The 20,527-nt window shown below is 36.3% G+C and overlaps 1 long non-coding RNA gene across 3 annotated transcripts in view; it reads left to right on the top strand.

Moving 5' to 3' along the window:
• LOC121030510 (uncharacterized) overlaps window positions 1-20,527 on the top strand; it is a 60,381-nt gene that overhangs the window by 19,738 nt on the left and 20,116 nt on the right. For all 3 annotated transcript variants that reach the window (XR_005790259.1, XR_005790258.1, XR_005790260.1), the window contains one exon: window positions 17,822-18,002. This is a non-coding gene — a long non-coding RNA (uncharacterized LOC121030510). The remainder of the gene's footprint in view (window positions 1-17,821; window positions 18,003-20,527) is intronic.

Genomic DNA, 20,527 nt, shown 5'->3' with positions numbered 1-20,527 from the left:
TGAATGAAAGCCAAGACTCTGTTACATTAAAATTTTTGAGAGTGCTTTTGTCCCCATGTCCTTAAATTGAAAATTCTATTACAACATTGGAATCTGTTCATCTTGTTATGTTTGCAGTGATGTAGAGGGGATGACTACTCTTTTCTCTGCCCTCATACAATTTCCATGTTGCCCCCTCTTTGTGACTGAAAATTGAAAGGAAGCAGTAAATACAGTTTAACTGTACACAATGCCTATGGTACCTAGTATTTAAAAATTCAATAAAAATTTATTCAGTAAATATATATTTACTGAACAAATTAGTAAAAATTTGAAAACTCTTTTTTTGTCAAAAATGTCTTGACCTCCAGTTTAAAAACAAAGAAAGAAATTTCCATAGATAGTCTTCTGGAATGGAAAGGGGACTATGATGTAACTAGATTCAGCAGGATGACCCTTCCCTTTTTAATCCTAGAACAGTCATTGTTTTAAAATATTTTGATATACATATAAAAGTGATATCCATTCTCACAAACCCTATTATTTCCCCAAAACATGTCTACCTAGCCTGCCCAACTTTTTCCAACTTAAAGAAGAAAAATGCAGAGACCAAGTCTAGGGGAAATATTTAAACAGTAATTCTTATGCATCGAAACCATATTTAATGAAGCCTGTCAACTGGTGGGCTTCTTGCTGGCAAGAGTGAATGAAATCCCTGTCATATATGAAAGTAAATAGTATGTCAAGGAAAGAGGAAAGGAAGGTCATGCAGTTTTTCATGAAGATGTTTTTCTTTGCTAGAGTACTAAATATTCTTTTGGGAAATCATTATGGGATTGAGATAATACACAACATTTAGAATCAGGTAGACATGAGATCAAATCCCTGTTTTAACATTGACTTTGGAAAGTTACTGAACTTCTCTGAGCCCATTAACTAATTTGTCAGTACAGTTGTTGTGAATATTACATCATATAATGTAAGATTATATGAACTAGAACAGTGTCTCTCCCATTCTGTTTCTCTTCTTTTTGTCATCAGTAGTTTATCCTGGATAATTACCATATCTAGGAATTTATAATTGTGGCATCAGTAATGAATGACAGATATCTGTCAAAAACTGTTGAATCTGAGAAGATATACAGATGGCCAAAAGACACATGAAGAAATGCTCAACATCACTAATCATCAGGGAAATACAAATCAAAACCCTAATGAGATATCACCCTACATCTTTCAGAATGGCTAAAATAAAAAATACAAGAAACCAAGTGTTGGCAAGGGTGTGGAGAAGAAGGAATACTTGTTGGTGGGAATGCAAACTGGTGCAGCCACTGGAAAAGAGTATGGAGGTTCTCAAAAAATTAAAAATAGAATTACCATATGATCCAGCAATTCCATTAATGGATGTTTCCCCCCCAAAAATGGAAATACTAATTCAAAAAGATATATGCACCCTTATGTTTACTGCAGCATTATTTACAATTGTCAAGAATGGAAGCAGCCTGAGTGTCCGTCAATGGGTAAACAGATAAAGAATGGAATGTTCCTCACCCATAAAAAAGAATGAAATCTTGCCATTTGCAACAACATGGATGGAGTTAGAAGGTATAATGCTAAGTGAAATAAGTCAATTAGGGAAAGACAAGTACCATATGATTTCACTCATGTGTGGAATTTAATCTACTGTTGTTCATTCACCCCCATTTCTGAAATGTCAGCAGAATTTTCATTGTTGTTGCTGTTGTTATCAAGAAGGATGAATATTTTCAAATTACCACTATGGCAGCAACAGTTGCACTTGCCAAATACTACATATGCACCACCACATCCCTGTTCCCCTTGACCATCTAACACATCCTGGCCTGCAGACTTTGGGCAGCAGGGATGTGTGCCACTTCAAGACAAAGCTTGGAAAAGCCAACAAACAACTCTCAAGCTCTCTCCTCTCCTAAAGCAACAGCAGACAAGGACTCATGCTGATATGATAAAGTCATAGATCAGTTCAGTCTCAGTTGCTGGGGCCCTACTTGTCCTAAACAGTTGCCCTAATCCCTAACAGGTTACATACAAGAGAGATATAAACTTTTGTTTTGTTAAACCATAGAACCCTTGTGATTGTTACCACAATATAACATGCTCTGTACTAATTCTCATGTGAGATATAAACATTATATGGCCTCCATCCTATATCACTTGACACTTACTTTGCCCATGTAAACAACTCGTAAATATATCAAAGTACAACTGGGAGGCTAAGATAAGTTAAAAGTTAGGAAAATATATGTGTATATGAATAAGTTCCTTAAAGGGACTAGGGCTTCTGGAAGACCACAATAATGGAGGACCATTACTAATCCTCATTAATTGTTTTATCATTAAGTAATTATGCTGGAGGAAACTAATGAGGAGATGAACCTAAAAGCTGGGAAATGGTATAGAGCACATACCCTTTTACTTTGAATCCTGCAGATCCACCAGCAGACTGAGGAACCTGCAACATGCTCAGGGAAGTCTAAACCTATCCACTGACTTTACTTCTTTCCAGTTTATATAAAAGAGTACTAATAACTAATAACTTATGACTTAGCCCATAGTACAAAGTTAAAAGTTCAAAAACCTTTTTTTAAAGCAAAATTATGTAATATACTAAAACTGGAAGCAGCAGTTGGAACAAGTTTAATCTAAAAGTCTTCATTTTTACAAAAAGACCTCTGAAATGAACTACATTGGAATTGAGTGATAAATTCCTGGAGCTTTTAAATTTTCTAAGAAAAAATAAGTAGATTCATAACTACATTTCAAATTTGAAGTTTTTTTATCAGAATTATTTAAATGCAAAAGTTTTTGGTTATTAATGGAAGGCTGTGTGTGGATAATGCCAATGCACATTTTTAAGTCTAATGAGCTATCAATATGTGAGTTGAAAATACCATTTCTCCAGTTATTTGAGTTGATTTAAATCCAGTATTGATGCATTTCATTTCTTCCCTCAGAACATTTTAAAGACACAATCCAAAGGACTTTGATTACTTTGGTTATTTCTGATTTATTTGAAATATTTAAATGACTAGTTTTAACATAGACCTGTATCATATAATAATTGCCATTGGCTAGTAATTTAGACTGATGAGAAGCTTTTTCCATGCTGTTTTCTGAAAATCTTAATTCACTATCTTCTCTATTAGAAACACTCTTGCAGAGATACTTTCACTTGCTTATGCATCACTAGGTGGATTTATGCTTCTGGTTTACACCTTTACTGGTGCCTGTTGCTAATTTGACCAGCCAACTGGCGGAACACTTAAAACACTTTCTTGTTAAAATGACTCAACAGAGGTAGAATTATGCACTAGAGCATTAATCAAAAGACCATCTGTTCTAACAAGAAATTTTGCAGTTTCCTAGTTGTTCTCTGAAAATTTAGTGAGACATCTAGGTTACAAATCTCAGCATTTGCATAATATTGACACAGATTATAGATTAGTTTGAAGTGTTTATAAGATAGAGAATGTATAATAATATGTATATATAAAGATAATTTTAGCTCTTCTAAAATTATATCCAATTTTAAAATGTAATTATTTCAACATTATTCACTCTTCTATGTTTTAAAATACATTGCTTAACTATATAGTTACCAAAGTTGGATGGGAATTCCTGATTTCAGATTAAAACCTAAGAAACAGTACATATTCTTTCCAAATGTGTCCTGTAACACCTCACCAGTGGTTATCTGGGAAAATGTTTGGTCTTTCTGAGAGCAGGGATTTAACATTTCCTTTCAAAAATTCAAGATCCTAGAAGAAAGTGAAAGCAGATAATAAATACATGTGGGTCCTAAATGCTAAAATGAATCAAGAATTATTTCAGCTGCAAGTAGTACTACTCCCATCTCAAAACTGCTTAGACAACAGGGACACATGACCTCATGTAACAAGATCCCAAGGGAGGAAGTTCCAGAATTCATTAAATTGATGGCTAAATGAAATCATCAAACATCCAATTCTTCTAATCTTTCTGCACAAGCATCCTCTTCCTGTCAGCTAATGTCCTTAGATTTGACCCCTTTTGGTGTTACTGATGAGCTTTTAGCATCCCACCCTCACATAACCATCTAAATGTCAAGAAGAAAGAGGATGTGAACCTCTCCAAGAGGGATGAAATCTTTTTCAGAGGCTCCTAGATTTCCTCAACGGAGTCCTTGTCTGAAATTATATAACAAAATCCTTCTTAAATTCTTCCTAAATCAGGCTTGAAAGGAGTGAACTGCCTGATATTCAGTAAAGATTCACCCTCTAGGTAGGTCTTAAGGAGGAGCCCCTTTTTCTAAAGCTGGTAGCCACCTGGTGTCATAGGTAAATCTGTGGTTAGATTAACAAAGAAAAATTAAGGAAGAATGGATATTAGATAGGTGACCAGTAGTGTTGCTCTAGAGCACAAAAGCATTATTTCAAAGGAGCTAAAAATAAACACTAAGAGGAATGTGATGTTGGGCAAAATGGGATGTTTTGGTACTATTTCCCATTTGTAGAATCATCATCACTATTTAAAACTTGCTAATCCTTCCAATGATTAGTATTGTTGTATGATTAATACATAGTTAAGACTGAGCATTTCAATGGAAACATCATTATAGTCATGAAAGACTAGAAAATACATTGGGCGCCTGGGTGTCTCAGTCAGTTAAGTGTCCAACTTCAGCTCAGGTCATTAGTTGTTTCAGATCCTCTGTCCTCCTTCCTCTGCCCCCCGCCTCAAAAATAAATAAACATAAAGAAAATATATATGGAGAAGAAAAATAATGCTTTCTAGTATTAGCAAGGGACATACCTGAGTACCCTTGATGTAGCTAAAGAGAATAAGAAAGTTTTAACATATTGGGGCAGTAAATAGTTTCTATTACAGTATAAAAGAAAGTTATTTGCTAGTCTACACTCAAATGCTGTTCTTAAAAATCTATCAATGTGTATTAAATATCCTGGTTCAAAATTAGCTCGAACACTAAGAAGATATTCAAATGTAGAATATTATCCCTAAGTTGTTATTAAGAAAACATATGGCATTAACTACATTGTAACTTTTAGGTGTGGAGGTTTTAGCATACAGAATCATTAACAGCCTTTTTTTTTTTAAGGAGGGATTCTCTAGCTAAAAATTTGTGCTTATAATTATAACAATAATACTTTGAGATTTTAAAATAAGTAGAGAATTCAGTAACAGGAAAACTTGTCCCTTATAGTATCAGTTAAATGCTGACACATCCAATATTAATGTGGTAGAAATGTATCTTAGCTCAAATCAGACCTGTATCATTGCTACCTCCTGATATCACCTAGAGGGCATCCTTCTGGCCAGTAGGCATAGTTCTGGGGGCGTAATAGAGGTACATTTGTTTGAACAACAGATGACTGAGGTTGGCTGACTTGGAAACCCCTTAGAGTTAACAACTGCAGTGAATTCTCCATCAACTTTTATTTTCTATTTCCTCAACTTTAACACCTTGATCTTAATACCAGCAAATGGAGTATAAGTCTTTGGACTTATTCAAAGTTTGTTGCACACTTTGCACATTTGGTTTGGATGAATCATTGACTAGGTGGCTATTGTTATAAGACAGATAATGAGTGGGTAGTAGTGAAGTTATCTTAATGTCTGGAGAATCTTCTTTTTATCCCCTGGAGTTCTAAGTTCATTTTCTTCTCTGATCTTCAAATAGGTTCTAAAATTCCACCTTTTTATAGAAGACTTAGTAATAGGAGGAAAACCAAAAATTCAGTTGTGACCTTACCTAGTTAAACATTAAACCCTAATTAGCTGTCATTGTTCACTGTCTCAAAAAATTAAATAGAACTTCTTTTTAGAATGTATATTCTTCTATTCTTGCTTTTTTCTCCCTAATCTCATCTTTTTATGCAGTGATGATTAATATATGACAGATATTATTTAATATTAATTATAATTATTTGTATATAATTAATTACATATTATAAAATTAATTATATAATTAATATAATTATAATTCTATTAATTAATATTAATATTAACATATGACAGATTGGGGTGGGCATTCAAATATCACATTCTACCCCACTGCCCTCATAAATATGTGCTTACTGGTCAGCTGACACATTGTACATGTATATCAAATCACTCCCTTATAGAAGAACAGAATTTTTCCTTATCTTTCATTCATAAAACTCTTCTTACACAAATATGATTTGGGTAAAATTAGAGCTTTCCATGTCCATATGTGAAGTTAGTGGAACTTCTAGTGTTTGGTGCTTTTTGAACCTCTGGTCAAGTGAAAAAATGAAGTAGGATGCATGAGGGTTAATTTTCCCAAAGAATATGAATTCCTTGGAATTAGAACAAGAGTAAGGACTATTTCTGCAGCATATTATAGCAGACTGCAGAAATGTTAACTTTGTTGGGTAATGTTATCTTTGTTGAGATTCAGACATATTTGGGCATTCTTAGAATCCTGGTGAGGCATTCCATAAGAAAATTTCTTTTGCATGACATCTGAGGTGAACCTTAGGAAAGAACTCTACTGGGGAACAGAAATGTCTGAAGCATGTCATAGAAAAATAGTGTAACAGACCAACCTGACAGTAACAGGAGGAGATAATTCATCCCAAGAGAAGGAATAGCTGTGCATGAGAGTTAAGTGTTTAAACTAGAGTCATTGTAGAAGGGGAATTGTGATTCTGATTACACCATGATGAGTACTTTCAGCCCAATCTCATAGATACCAAGGAGAAAAAAGACTATAAAAGAAAAAGTGTACAGAAAAACTGTGTAAAACACTGGGTTATAAGCAGCTCTGATTTGGGAGCTTTCTAGCAGAATACTGCAAAAGAGCAAGAGGCCTTTTTTTTTTCTGTTTGTCACAAATTGCCACATATAAGTAGGGCACCATGACAGGCTAGGTCATTGATTGTGGGGCCTGGTATATTAGTCCGGGTTCTCTAGAGAAGAAAAGAAAAGAAAAAAAAAAGAAAAGAAAGAAAAGAAAAGAAGAAAAGAAGAAAAGAAAAAAGAAAAGAAAAGAAAAGACATAAGAAAAGGAAAGAATTTATTGTAAGGAATTGGCCCACACGATTATGGAGACTGAAATCCAAAATCTGCTGCGTGGGAAAGCAGACTGAAGACCTAGGAGAGCTGATGGTGCAGATGAAATCCAAAGCAGCCTATTGGAGAATTTTCTCTTCTTGGGGAAATCAGTCTTTTTGTTCTATTCAGCCCCTCAACTGAAAAGGCCTACCTACACTATGGAAGGCATTCTACTTTACCCAAAGTTCACCAATGTAAATGTTAATTTCATCCAAAACCACTCTAGAAGTTGACACATAAAGTGAACCATCACAATTGCCAACAACTGATGGGAGAAGATAGGTTTAATGAGCATTCCTTGGGGACTCCTGAAAATACTGGTGAGTAAAAAGAGGACCCTGTAGGTTGTTATTCTATTACAATAGCAGGGTTAGTGGAATTCAAATCATTACAATTATTTAATTTCATACCATCATGTAAAACAAATGATTAGGGCCAATGCAAATTCCACTTACAAGTTTTACATTTGCACAATGGGCATCTTGGGCATGTTTAGCAAAATAATATGTTTTAACATAATATTTAATGACTATTTTTGCTAAAAGGGTGACATTAGAGTATTTAAGAGCATAATAGAATGAGTACATGGGCTCAAACACTGGTTCTAACGGCTGTGAGGCTTTCTGTAAATTTACTTGATGTTTCTATGCTTCAGTTTCCTTATGTGAAAATAGATATATAACCTTTTTACATGGTTGTTAAGAAAAATAAATGAGACAATATTGAGCATTTGGCACAATTTTTGTACATAGTCAATACATGTTGACTATTGTTCCTATAATAATTTTAACAGTGTAATTAAGCTATCTAAATGTTTAACTAATTATCAATCCATCCATTTGTCTGCATATATTATACAGCCAAAGCTTTACCAAAAGATAACATTTAACAGTATTGGGAGGACTGGTTAACAGCAGCATGAATGTGGAGCTATGACAAGTGAAGGAAATGGTTAATAATATCTGTATTTTGTACTTAATTGGTTTATAATAAGGTAAAATAAAATTTTCTGTGTGAATAGGTTTTATAATCTATATAGTATGGATTATATTCAGTGGACACCAGCATACAAGCAAAGTTCCTTTCTTCTTTGTTTTTATTTTAATAGAGTTTATTTTTTAGAGTAGTTTTAGGTTCAAAGAACAATTGTGCAGAAAGTACTGAGATTTTCTATATTCCACTTGCCCCAATACATGCACAGCCTCCTTGATTATCAACATTCTTCCCAGAATGGTATAATCAAGCCAATTGACAAACTTACATTGACACTGACACACTGTTATAATGTAAGATTCACTCTTGGTATTGTACATTCTGTGGAATTGGACAAATTTATAATGACATGTATCCACCATTATAGTTTCATAAAGAGTAATTCACTGTCCTAAAATCCTCTCTGCTCTATTCATCCTTCATTTTCCCTTAACCTCTGGCAGCCACTGATCTTTTTTACCATCTCCACAGCTTTGCCTTTTCCAGAATGTCATATATAAATATCATATACTTGAAATTATTTGGTATACAAACTTCTCAAATTGGCTTCTGTCACTTACATATCCTCCATGTATTTTCATGGCTTGATAGCCATTGTGTGTATGTGTGTGCTAAATAACAGCCCATTGTCTGGATGTACCTCAATTTATTTATCCATTCACCTACCGAACTACATCTTGGTTGCATCCAAATTTGGGCAGTTATGAATAAGGCTGATATAAATATTTGTGAACAGGTTTTTGTGTGAACATAAATTTTTAACACTTTGGGGTATATGCCAAGGCACACATAATTGTGCAATGTATGGAAAGAGTATGTTTAGTTTTACAAGAAACTGCAAAACTGTTTTCCAAAGTGACTATACCAGTTTGCATTCTCCTCAACAATGAATAGAGTTCCTTTTGCTCCACACCCTCACCAGAATTTGGTGTTGTTAGTGTTCTAGAGTTTGGACATTTTAATAGGTGTATAGTGGTATCTCGTTGTTGTTTTACTTTGCATTTCCCAATGATAATGATCTTTTCATACGATTGTTTGCCAGTTGTACATTTTCTTTGGTGAGGTGGCCCATGTTCTAATAACATGTTGTTTGTTTGGCCCATGTTATTTGTTTTCTCATTGTTGAGCTTTAAGAATTCTTTGTGTGTTCCGAATAACAATATTCTAGCAAACAAGTCTTGTAAATATTTTCTCCCAATCTTTGGCTTGTCTTTTCATTCTCTGTTTTTTTTGTCTTTTCATTCTTTTGAAAATGTCCTTTACAGAGAAGTTTTTAATTTTAATGGAGTCCAACTTATCAATCATTTCTTTCATGAATCTTGCCTTTAGTGTTATATGTCAAAAGTCATCACCAAATGCAAGGTCATCCATGTTTTCTGCTATGTGATCTTCTAGGAGTTCTATAGTTGTGCTTTTGCATGTAGGCTTGTGAAACATTTGTAGTTAATTTTTAGTGAAGTGTGTAAGGTTTGTGTCTAGATTTTTTTTCATGTGATATCCTAGTTATTCCAGCATCATTTATTGCCTTTCTTTTTTATGTGTGAATAAGCTTTTTATCCAAAAAATGTCTATTTATTCATCAGCAATCAATTTTTGAATCACTCATACATACAAGATACTACACACTATACTTTCAAAATGAAAGAAAAAAGACATATTCCTTGTCCATAAGGAACTCCATTATCATAAAATATACAGAGAAGTAAATTAATAATTAAAATAAAATCACACACGTGTATATATTCCTGTGAGGCAAACGATTACTCCTATGTATTGGTAAATATAAATTACAATGCACACATATATTACAACATGACATTGTAGACAGCTTAAGTACAGAAGGACTTGATGGGAATGATCATCAACAGGATTATAAAATATACTATCTCCAGTTTAGGAGAAAAAAATCTGTTAATTTACCCATGTAAACAATACTTACTAGATTACTATTAAATGGAAATCACTGAGGTGGTTGGGGTAAAATATTGAGTAAAATCAAATACAAATCCTGACGTCATGGAGCTTACAAATATGGCAGAGATAGACACATAACTGGCCAGAACTCAAGGACAAGTAAGGTACATGCACTAAAAACATCTACAAGAGTACAGAAAAGAAATGATGAAGAAAAGAAGAAATGATGGTTAAAAGCAACAGTGGACAAAATTGATGTTACCTTAGCAGGAATCAACGTATACACTAGCAGTCAAGTAGTATTGTAGTGGTAACTGCTACAGCTTGGCAGGTATTAAATGATAATTTCAGTTATACATGTCCTCAGTGAAGTTGTAAAATGTACATATTTTATTAAGTCTCAGCTTTTGAGTACATATTTCTAATATGCTGTGGGACAAAATGGAAAGTATGCATAAAGTACTTCTGCAGCATACTGAATATGATGGCCACCTGAAGGAAAGCCCTTGTGTGATTAGGCTGTGAGCTGAGCTAAAAACTTCACGAAACATCATTTTTCCTTAAAAGAATGACAAACTGATAAACTCTGGATATTTTGACTTGGGTATTTGTCAGATTTTCTCAAAAATAAACAAGTGACTAAAGTAACTGATAGTATATGCTGACAAGGGAGACAAAATTGAGTTTTCAAGAGAATATTAAAATTTTGGAAAACTTTTATCTGTCACTATGAGCTTGTCAGCTTCATAATATTTAAATATGCTTTGATGAGATCAAAGTTGCTATTAATGAATGTGGTTTTTTTTATGTAATGAAATGTGTCAATATTTAATAGATTTTCAGAAATCAATGAAATATATTTTCCAAATGACCAACAAATTGTTATAAAATCATGCATTGGTAACATTCATTCAGACTGCAATATTGATCAATGAATAGTAGTGCAATACAGTATAAATTTTAATCAGTATGGTTTCAGACTTTGCAGTGTAATCAACATTCAAGAAGCTATCTCATCAGTTTTTGGTGTTATATCAAAGAAGACTATCCATGATCATATGAAAAGACTATTAAAATATTCTTCCATTTTTGGGGGCACCTGAGTGGCTCAGTTGGTTGAGTGTCTGACACTTGATTTCAGTTTAGGTCATGATCCCAAGGTTGTAGAATTAAGCCCTGCATTGGGCTCTGCACTGAGTGTGAAGCCTGTGTGGGATTCTCTCCCTGTCTCTCTCTCTCTTTCTCTCTCTCACTTTTCCCTTCTTTCCTGCTCATGGTCTCTCTCTCTCTAAACAAAACAAAACAAACAAAAAATATTCTTCCATTTTCTAACTTTATATTTTTATGAGTGAATTTGATTTTTTTAATACTACTACCAAAACAATATACTGCAATAGATTGAATGAAGCAGATATAAGAATCCAATTCTTCTTTTCAAGCAGGCATCAAAGAACTTTGCAAAATGTAAAACTGTCACTCTTCTAATTTTTAAAATATTTTTTCATAAAAAGTGTTTACATGTAGACATGCAATGGATTTATCATCACCAGCTTAAATAAGTTATTAAAATATTTTAAAAATTTTATAGCTTTAATTTATACTAGATTTAACCCACATAAATAAAAGTTCCTTTGGGACTTTGTGCCGGTTATCACTTACGGCCTCTCAGCTCTGAATCCACTCTGCTCTATGATAATAGAGTTATTCCTTGTAAATATTTCTCCTTTGCCAGTCAATGGGAAGTTAAGGTTGGTTTATAAGAACACTGGAGTGACACTAGAGGTGGAGGAGTTTCATTGCCAGATTTCTGGAGAACATGCTTTCTGTAGCTTTCAATGTCAGGCAGCAGTGGTGTAGTCAGGACCCCCAGACACCACAACATCTGCAGCCCAGCCCAGATCACTACTCTTTTCATCCTTGCTTTAGCTCTGCACGTGCACATGCCAGAGGTCCCATCAATCTGCTATTTAGTGAGCAGATCACCCTACCTGTATTGCACACAGCCCAGGAATGCACAGAGTCTACTAGGTTTGTAAACAGGAGGCCTGTCTAGCCCCTGGTTTCGGCAGTTCCGGCAGTGATACTCTGAGTTCCTCTACAAGCCTGGCTACTAGCTTCAGCTCACCTGCTCCTCAGAGGGATATTTCACTTTGTCTGGTGACTCTGGAACAGCTCTTCCAGACAACTGAGCAAAATTCTACTATCTAGTTGGTTTTTTAGAACTTCAACAAGGTCTGAGTCCCAACCTTGGGGACAGGATTCCCTTTTCAAGTTTGTTCTTTTTGGGGAACTCTCTCTCAGTCCCAAGGTACCCTTAGACTTTATATAGTACATATAAAGATAAATAGGTAACTAACTCTATCTTTATATTTTATCTAGTATAAAAGCTTGATAATAATTATTTACATTGAACTTCCACTATTTAAATTACTGTAAGAGGTTTCTGACTCATTGCTGGACCCAGAGTCCTCAATAATTTCTGAGATGGTAAAAGTGTCCTGAGATCAAAAAGTTTGAGAATGACTGCTACAGGACAGTAAAAAAGTAAATGAAGGTGATGAACACTGCATAGAAGGACTAGGGGACAATATTATTCAAAGCACTTGTCCCTGTAACGATCATTCCATTCTAGGAAAAGCTTGGAAATTGAAATGTCTCCTGAAATTGAAGAGAGATATCTTCTTGTGGTTGGAAGAATTTTTTATCCTATGGTTTCAGTTAATAAAACATATTACTTCTGAGACATTTAAAAAAATACGTACTTCTCTTTCTCCACAACTCATTTCTCCTTTGGTCCTTCATGTTTCAGTTAATAGCCCAGAATCTGCCCACTTCTTCCCTCTTTTATTACTATTATTCCTAAACCAAGCACCCATCATTGCTTACCTGTTTAACAACAATGGCACCCTAACTGGATCTCAGGCTTTTACTCTTACCTCTTTCAGAATAATATCTACTCAGCAGGCTGACATCTACATAGCAGCTAGGGTGATTCTGCTAAAATTTAAATAAAATGATGCCACTCCCCTATCAAAACCTTCCTGTGGTCCCCCCATATGCTCAGATTAAAATCCAAAATCTTCACAATGGCCTAAAAGTTCCTGCAAAATCTTTCCTTCATGATCTCTCTGTCCTCACCATCTGGTATTATGCTGGCACTCCTGTTCCAGCCATACTTGCCTCCTTGAAAACATCTCTGTGCTCTAACACAAATGTACTCCTTGATGACGGGATTTTTTTTTTGAATTTTGTTTATTTCTATAAACTCAGCATCCAGGACAATACTTAAAAAAAAATTAGTTGGTTTATAAATCTTTTTTTTTTCATAAAGTAGTAAAACCAGTCTAAGCTGAAATGCTATAGAAATTTAGATTGAATCTAACACTGTAATTTTCTCTGAAGTGAAACCTAATTCCCAAATTTGTCTCTGGTTATGAATATTTTCTTATATTTTACATCCAAAGGGACTGTGGTTTCATTTCAGGTTAAAACTATATTCCCAAGATAGTGTCAGAATTAAAACATGAATTAGAACTAAGATGTTTAATTAAATCATTCAAAAAACATTCATTGAATGCTCGCTTCGGCAGCACATATACTAAAAAACATTCATTGAACATTTGCCACATTTAAGATACTCTTTTAGCTACTGTGTAAGCCAAGATGATGCAAATATGATCCCTGTCAGTGATATGGGAGATAAAAAAGTATATACAGTGGACAATTTCTCTATCAAAATGGCAGATGGTTCAAACATTGTAAATCACTGCTTGCCATCTCCAATCTAAAAAAAATTAAAAGAAAAGAAACATAGAAACAGGTCAATGAGCATACAGCCTTGACCAAAATAAAGAGGACTGCTCAGAGGCACTGAATTTGTGCAACATTTTTTAAAGGCATCCAAGTGAAATTTACCACAACCAATAAGCTAAGGACCCAAATAGAATGTTATAGCCCACAAGGGAGATCAGGCAGCCCAGAAGACAAATGGGAGAATTCTGTCCCCAGACTAAAGCACACAACTAATGACCAGCAAACTTCTGAGGAAGATCAACACCATGAATTAGAGGAAAAAAAATCAAATGTACAAAAATGCCCAAGAAAACAAAATTAATTTATTAATCCAGAAATAGATTTTAAATAAATTAAAATTAATAGGTATGTGTGTTTTATTCTCATTTACTAACAGGATGTGTAATTAGAAAACATACTCTTTCATATGTATCATGGAGACTTAGAAATTCAAAGAGAAAGATCTGTGTGAGAAAGTGAGTTAGGAAAATCTTTTGGGAAAAGTTAGGTTTTTAACCATTTGTCATAGCAAACATGAGATTTAGAGTGATGGAGAAGAAAGACAACATCCATTTCACTTAGGCATTATGAAGGCATATAGGGAAGGCTGAACTTTCTAAAACAGAGGACTGGTGTTAAGAGGAAGCTAAGAATCAAATTTCAAGGCAGAGACAAGGGAAGTTTGAAAACTTTGGATTTGAGTTAACGTAACAGAAAATACTGTATGATCATTAGTAGAGAAAAAACATGTCCCTGGATAGTAGATAACCAGTTTTAAAGACATTTGCTTTTCAGTACTGAAAGGGAAGTAGTAGCAAGTGATAGAAAGAAGAATCTTAAGTGTAGGAAGGGTTAATGAATACTTTTGTAAGTCTGAAAATTTTCCCTAGGTTGTTAACATCACGCATTTTCTTTCATTAATGTTACACATTTTCAAAATAGTCATCAGTTGATAAATATCATCTATGGACATTTTAATAAATGGGGCTCTTTTGTTGGCACTTTTCCTATTGATCAGTAAAGTCTATGCACTCTCTCTGATATTGAGTGGGTTTGGATTTACTGTGAACATGAGGGAAAAGCAAGAGTGAATGCATGAACATAGTACAATACTTGCTGTATATCCTTAGTTTGAAATGGGTTCTTATACAGCAATACTAATTGAAATGGAATGTGGTACTTTGAAGTGGGGGTGAAGTCATAAAACAAAAAAGAAATGCAAAACAAAACTCAAAAATCAAGGATATAAACCAAGGGGCACCTGGGTGGCTCAGTCGGTTAAGCATGAGACTTCAGCTCAGGTCATGGTCTCATAGGTTCATGAGTTTGAGCCCCGTACTGGGTGAGCTCCAGCCCCATTCCCGTTGAGCTTGAGCCCCTCATCATATCGAGTGAGCTCAGCTCTGCTTTGAGATTATCTCTGTCTCCTTCTCTCTGTGTCCCTTGTGGGATTCTCTCTCTCTTTCTCTCCCTCTCTGTCCCTTGTTCACTCGCGCGTGCACTCTCTTTCTCTCAAAAAATAAATAAAAATAATAATAAAATAAAATAAAACACAAAAGCCAACATTGAAAACATACGTTGTTAGCCTTGGAACTGGGTCATGGAAGACGCTTGAATAGGCCTTGAGGAGGCTGTTGGGAAGGCTTAAAATTAAGTAAGGAAGCTGTTATTAGAACCTGGAGGAAAACAGATTCCTTGTTACATACTGATGAGGAATTAAGCAAAACTGGCACCTGCAGTAATATGGAAAATAGACAAAGTAACTAATGACATGAGAGATCCAGCTAAGGAGATTTTTAGGCAACATGTTCAAAGTCAATTATATTCTGAAACTGTGCATCATAAAATGAGAATACAGAATGATGAAGTAGAGAGAACTTAACTTAGTTTTTCAGGTAGAACATAGAGAAAATATGAGAATCAGGATTTTTCTGGTTTCAAAATATAAGAACTCACCCCCAGTGCAGATCCTCCAAGAAGCAGATGTCAAAATAAGATTAGACTGCAATAGATTTATGGTGGGGGAGGGGTGGTGGTGGTGGAAATAGCTGTGAGGGAAAAAGAGAAGGGAGCCTAGGGAGGGAGGGAGAGGTGGTAGACTGTCATGCAGGCATGACACCTATAAAGGAGAGAGGACGGGGCGCCTGGGTGGCGCAGTCGGTTAAGCGTCCGACTTCAGCCAGGTCACGATCTCGCGGTCCGTGAGTTCGAGCCCCGCGTCGGGCTCTGGGCTGATGGCTCAGAGCCTGGAGCCTGTTTCCGATTCTGTGTCTCCCTCTCTCTCTGCCCCTCCCCCGTTCATGCTCTGTCTCTCTCTGTCCCAAAAATAAATAAACGTTGAAAAAAAAATTTAAAAAAAAAAATAAAAAAAATAAAGGAGAGAGGAAAGGAAAGAAGACTGCATATGCAGAAGCAGAATCTTAAGACTATAGTGAAGTTCTAAGAAATTTTAGCCAGGCCAAAGTTGCTGCGAATTAAGATTGTGGTACAAAAATTCTGGTACCAACAGATGGCGGTCATCTGTCAATTAGAATCCCCGCAGCAGGAAATATGGGTTTTGCACTTTCTTAGCAACCACAGTTCACTGCTTACACTGCACAGTATACTTCTCTAGACTTTCCAGGAGCACTTCTCTGTGGTTCCCTGGGACCTCTTCTTCCTGAGAGTAAACTTAGAAGGGGAGATGAACTATAGCTCCCACCATAGTAGCCTATCTTGGAGCCATCAAGAGGAGTCCTCTCCCTTCTCCACTACCCATCCTAAACAACTCCCACTCTCAGAATTTTCTTGGCTGCTTTGGTGGACCACTAGTGACTAAACCTTAATTTCTGAGAAGTTGAACCCTTGGTAGTCCTATCCTTATCAAATCCAGGTGGTTACATATGCCCATTCACAGTGCGATGGAACAAAGGAAGGCCAGGAAGTACCCAAGTCCGTCACCTGCATTCCGCATATATCTATGTCCTCATTGAGTAAAAAGTAATTATTGCAGTGACTGGGTGGCTTAGTTGGTTAAATATCTGACTCTTGGTTTGGGCTAAGGTCATGATCTCATGGTTTGTGGGTTGTAGCCCCAAGTCGGGCTCTATGGGGGTTCTCTCTGTCCCTCTCTCTCTGCCCCTCCCCTGCTTGTGTGTGCTCTCTCTCTCTCTCTCTCTCTCTCTCTCTCAAAATAAATAAATAAACTTATAAAAAGTAATTATTGAATAAAACCCAATTATTCTTAGAAATACTCTTTTACCTACTGGTCTCTAGATATAAAATATCCCAAGTGTTGTCAAATGCCCCATGGTACACTCCCATCTTTTTAAGTGTTTGCTCTAACTCTATGCTTTCACTGTGTTTTTAGAAGACTACTTCTGCATTCTACCTATCCTTCTATTCTGGAGAGTGTGCCATGTGACAAAGCCAGTGGATCCTATGGTCATAAGCCTACTCTAGCATCTCTATTGCTATGAAGTATGTCCCCAGGCCAGATGTTCCCTTGTATGGCATCCCATAAGCATTTGAATAATGTTGTTAACTCACACTTTTCTAGAAGGAAATGCAAACCCATATTCATAATAAGTCTATATACCTATGATGATGAACCATTGGCCTTTTCAGGATCAAAATGGCCTAATGCAGCTGATTTGCTTTCAAGTGCATGGTTTGTCTCCATGAGGAAATAGTGCCATATTGGCAACTAGGCATTGATTTCTATCACTGATAAATTAGACGTTCGAAGGCAGCAGTCGCTAGATTACCTTGGTAAGTGGGAATCGGTGTTTTTGATCCTATATGTAGTTTTTATCTTTGCTACCATAACAATTCCCATCATGAGCACATCATGAGCACTACATCATTGTAGTTCTAGAGTGCATGGTAATGAAGGTTGGCTGTTGTCAACTGGCCAACTCATTTGGTGTCTTGTTTCTTCATTGTCATTTCCATGGTGGTAAGCATTAACATGTGGTATAAAAATCTCCAAATTCTGTGACTGAGCTAACTTGTTCATGAACTAAAGTGGGATTTTTTTCTTTTTCAGTTAGTCTTACAAGATCCCCCATACGGAAGCCATAGTGAAAGCTGGAGCAAGGTGCTATTGAAAATATGAAGGGTGACATGAGGATGTGGACTTCCCACTCATGCAGCTTATTCATGTCCTCTGTTTGTGTTTTGTTCCAAGCCTGGATATTCTGCTTCTGAATCTGTCCACCTCTGACTTGGTGAGTCTAATAGAATCCAACTCATAATAGGAAGTTCCAAATTCACAGTCAATTTATGCTCCAAAGTCAAGCATTTTATCTCTATCATAATAAGTAACACATACAACAAGAACTGCTTCTCAGATGGGGTATAATTCTCTATCAGAAATGGCATCACTTTTTCCCATACTTCCAGGGGTCTGAAATTTTATACTTTCACTCAGACTTACCATGAGCTTTATCCCACATTTTTCCCACTGCTGATGCCTCCAACACTCCAGTGTCTGTCAGATTTTATACTCCAACTATGGTGACCAGCCACATTGGTTTCTCTAAGGCTTTCTTGGTTTTAGCATTGAAAGTCTCATGTCCCAGGCCAGGAACACTGAGATAGCTGGTCACACTACAAGTAACAAAAATGTTTGCTTGCAGGCCCCACAAAAAGCTAGTCTTCCATGTTATTCTGTAGATGGGGTGAAGAAGTATTCTTAAGTGTAATAGATGTTGTCTCCAGAACTCTAAGGGGCTTATTACCATACGCTGTGTGGTAGAGCACACAAGATGCAAGAAAGCATATTTTATTTTGAAGGAAATACCTGGCATGTCTCTGAGGACAAAATTTCACTGAAGAGGTAGGTATCTGAATTCTGTAGCTGTTATGTCTCAGCTTCTGAGGCTCATGTGACTTTACCTGGCCTGTAGGCTGCCAGCCACCTCTTACTCATTTTGTCCACCAGTATGGCATAATCAATGTAATGATCTGTGTAATATTCTTTGGGATGTCTAGGCATAAGTATTATCTTCGGACTATAGTATGGCATAAAGTAAGAATATTAACACAGTCCTGAGGCGAACTGTAAATGAATGTTGTTATCTAACTGACATGAATGCAAACTGTTTGATAGCCTTTTCTAATCTGAAACTAATACAGTTGTCAAATTAGTGGTCACATGCAGAGTACCTGAACTCTTGCTAATTTGTTGATGCAATGATATCACATCTGGTGCAGCAGCTGTCCTTGGTTAAGCCTTCAGTAGTCTACAGTCATTATTCAGAATCCACCAAGTTTTTGGAGTGGTCATACTGGTGAATTAAATGGAGGTTATATATAATAAGACCATCACCCTTGCATTCTTTTGGTCTTTAGTTTTTTTTTTTTTTTTTTACATTTTTTTTTTCAACATTTATTTATTTTTGCGACAGAGAGAGACAGAGCATGAAAGGGGGAGGGGCAGAGAGAGAGGGAGACACAGAATCGGAAACAGGCTCCAGGCTCCGAGCCATCAGCCCAGAGCCTGACGCGGGGCTCGAACTCCCGGACCGCGAGACCGTGACCTGGCTGAAGTCGGACGCTTAACCGACTGCGCCACCCAGGCGCCCCTGGTCTTTAGTTTTAAACTCTATTCATTCCAGGATATGATACTGTTTTTTATTTACTCTCGTAAAGGTCAGGAGTTGGGGGTAGTTTCAGAGTTTTCTACCTGGCCTCCACTGTGAAATTCTTACTTTCAGTATTATGTGTGTAAGTTATTCTAAGAAACAGACAGAAAGAAGGGATTAAATATGCAAGAGATTTACTCAAGTAAATACTGTGAGGGGAAAGAGTGGGGAAGCCATAGGAGATGGGAAAAAAAAAAACAAAAAAACATCTGATTGTGATGCAGGTCTGTCCACTGTGAAGGAGAGAGAGAAAAAGTATTGGAGAGGCAGAGTACCCAACTATAGTGCAGTCCTAAGAAATTTCTGCTGGGCAGATAAGGGGTCGTCAAGCCAAAGTCCCCCATTAGGAGAGTATTTCCTCTTACAGGAATATGCTTAATTTAGTACCCTTGCCACACTTAGTCACTGAGAACAGCCCATGGGAAACATGGCCATATTACTTACATAGTAGATTCTGTGTGTCACAGCTGGGATTATCTGTCAATGAGCTTCACCTGGCAAGACATCTGAGTGGCATGTTTTTATGGCTACCACACCCACTACCACCAGCTGAGTATTTCCAAGTACTGAAAGGCCTCAAGGCAAATCCAGGATACCATCAGCAAAATATGGTTTCAGGCTAAAAATTAAGCAATGGATGACTATAACATACTTTGTAACACTTCTGAAAGATTTAAGGTGTGCAGCATAAACACTTGCAGTGTATAAAAAGTCTCTCTTAGGCTTGTTTTGTTGAACACCAAGGGTTCTAAGACTCATAGGGATTTTTGTCATAGCACCTTTACAGGGAGCACAAGAAAGAAAAATTAGTAGGTGTGGCTTTTGTCTAATGCAGTAAATGATAAATCAGCACACAAGAAAAAAACCATATAAAATTAAAAAAAATTAGAGCAGCTTAGATGGAAAGAGACAGAGACAGGGGAAAAAAAAAGGCTCTGAACCCCTCTTCCCCTATTTTTCCAGGCAGGACTTAGGTTGAAACAGCTGCACAGGTGCACGTATGGGTTGCCTTTCACAGGACAGAGGACAGAACAAGAACCCGGAGGGAGCTCATAGTCATGGAGAATTCCATAACCATGGGCCAGGAGATAGGACTGGGCTGTAAT

The sequence above is a fragment of the Herpailurus yagouaroundi genome, unplaced genomic scaffold, assembly GCF_014898765.1.
Source record: "Herpailurus yagouaroundi ecotype Mexico unplaced genomic scaffold, PumYag 140, whole genome shotgun sequence".
In the NCBI taxonomy this organism is placed as follows: Eukaryota; Metazoa; Chordata; class Mammalia; order Carnivora; family Felidae; genus Herpailurus; species Herpailurus yagouaroundi.
This window is presented reverse-complemented; position numbering and strand designations above follow the sequence as displayed.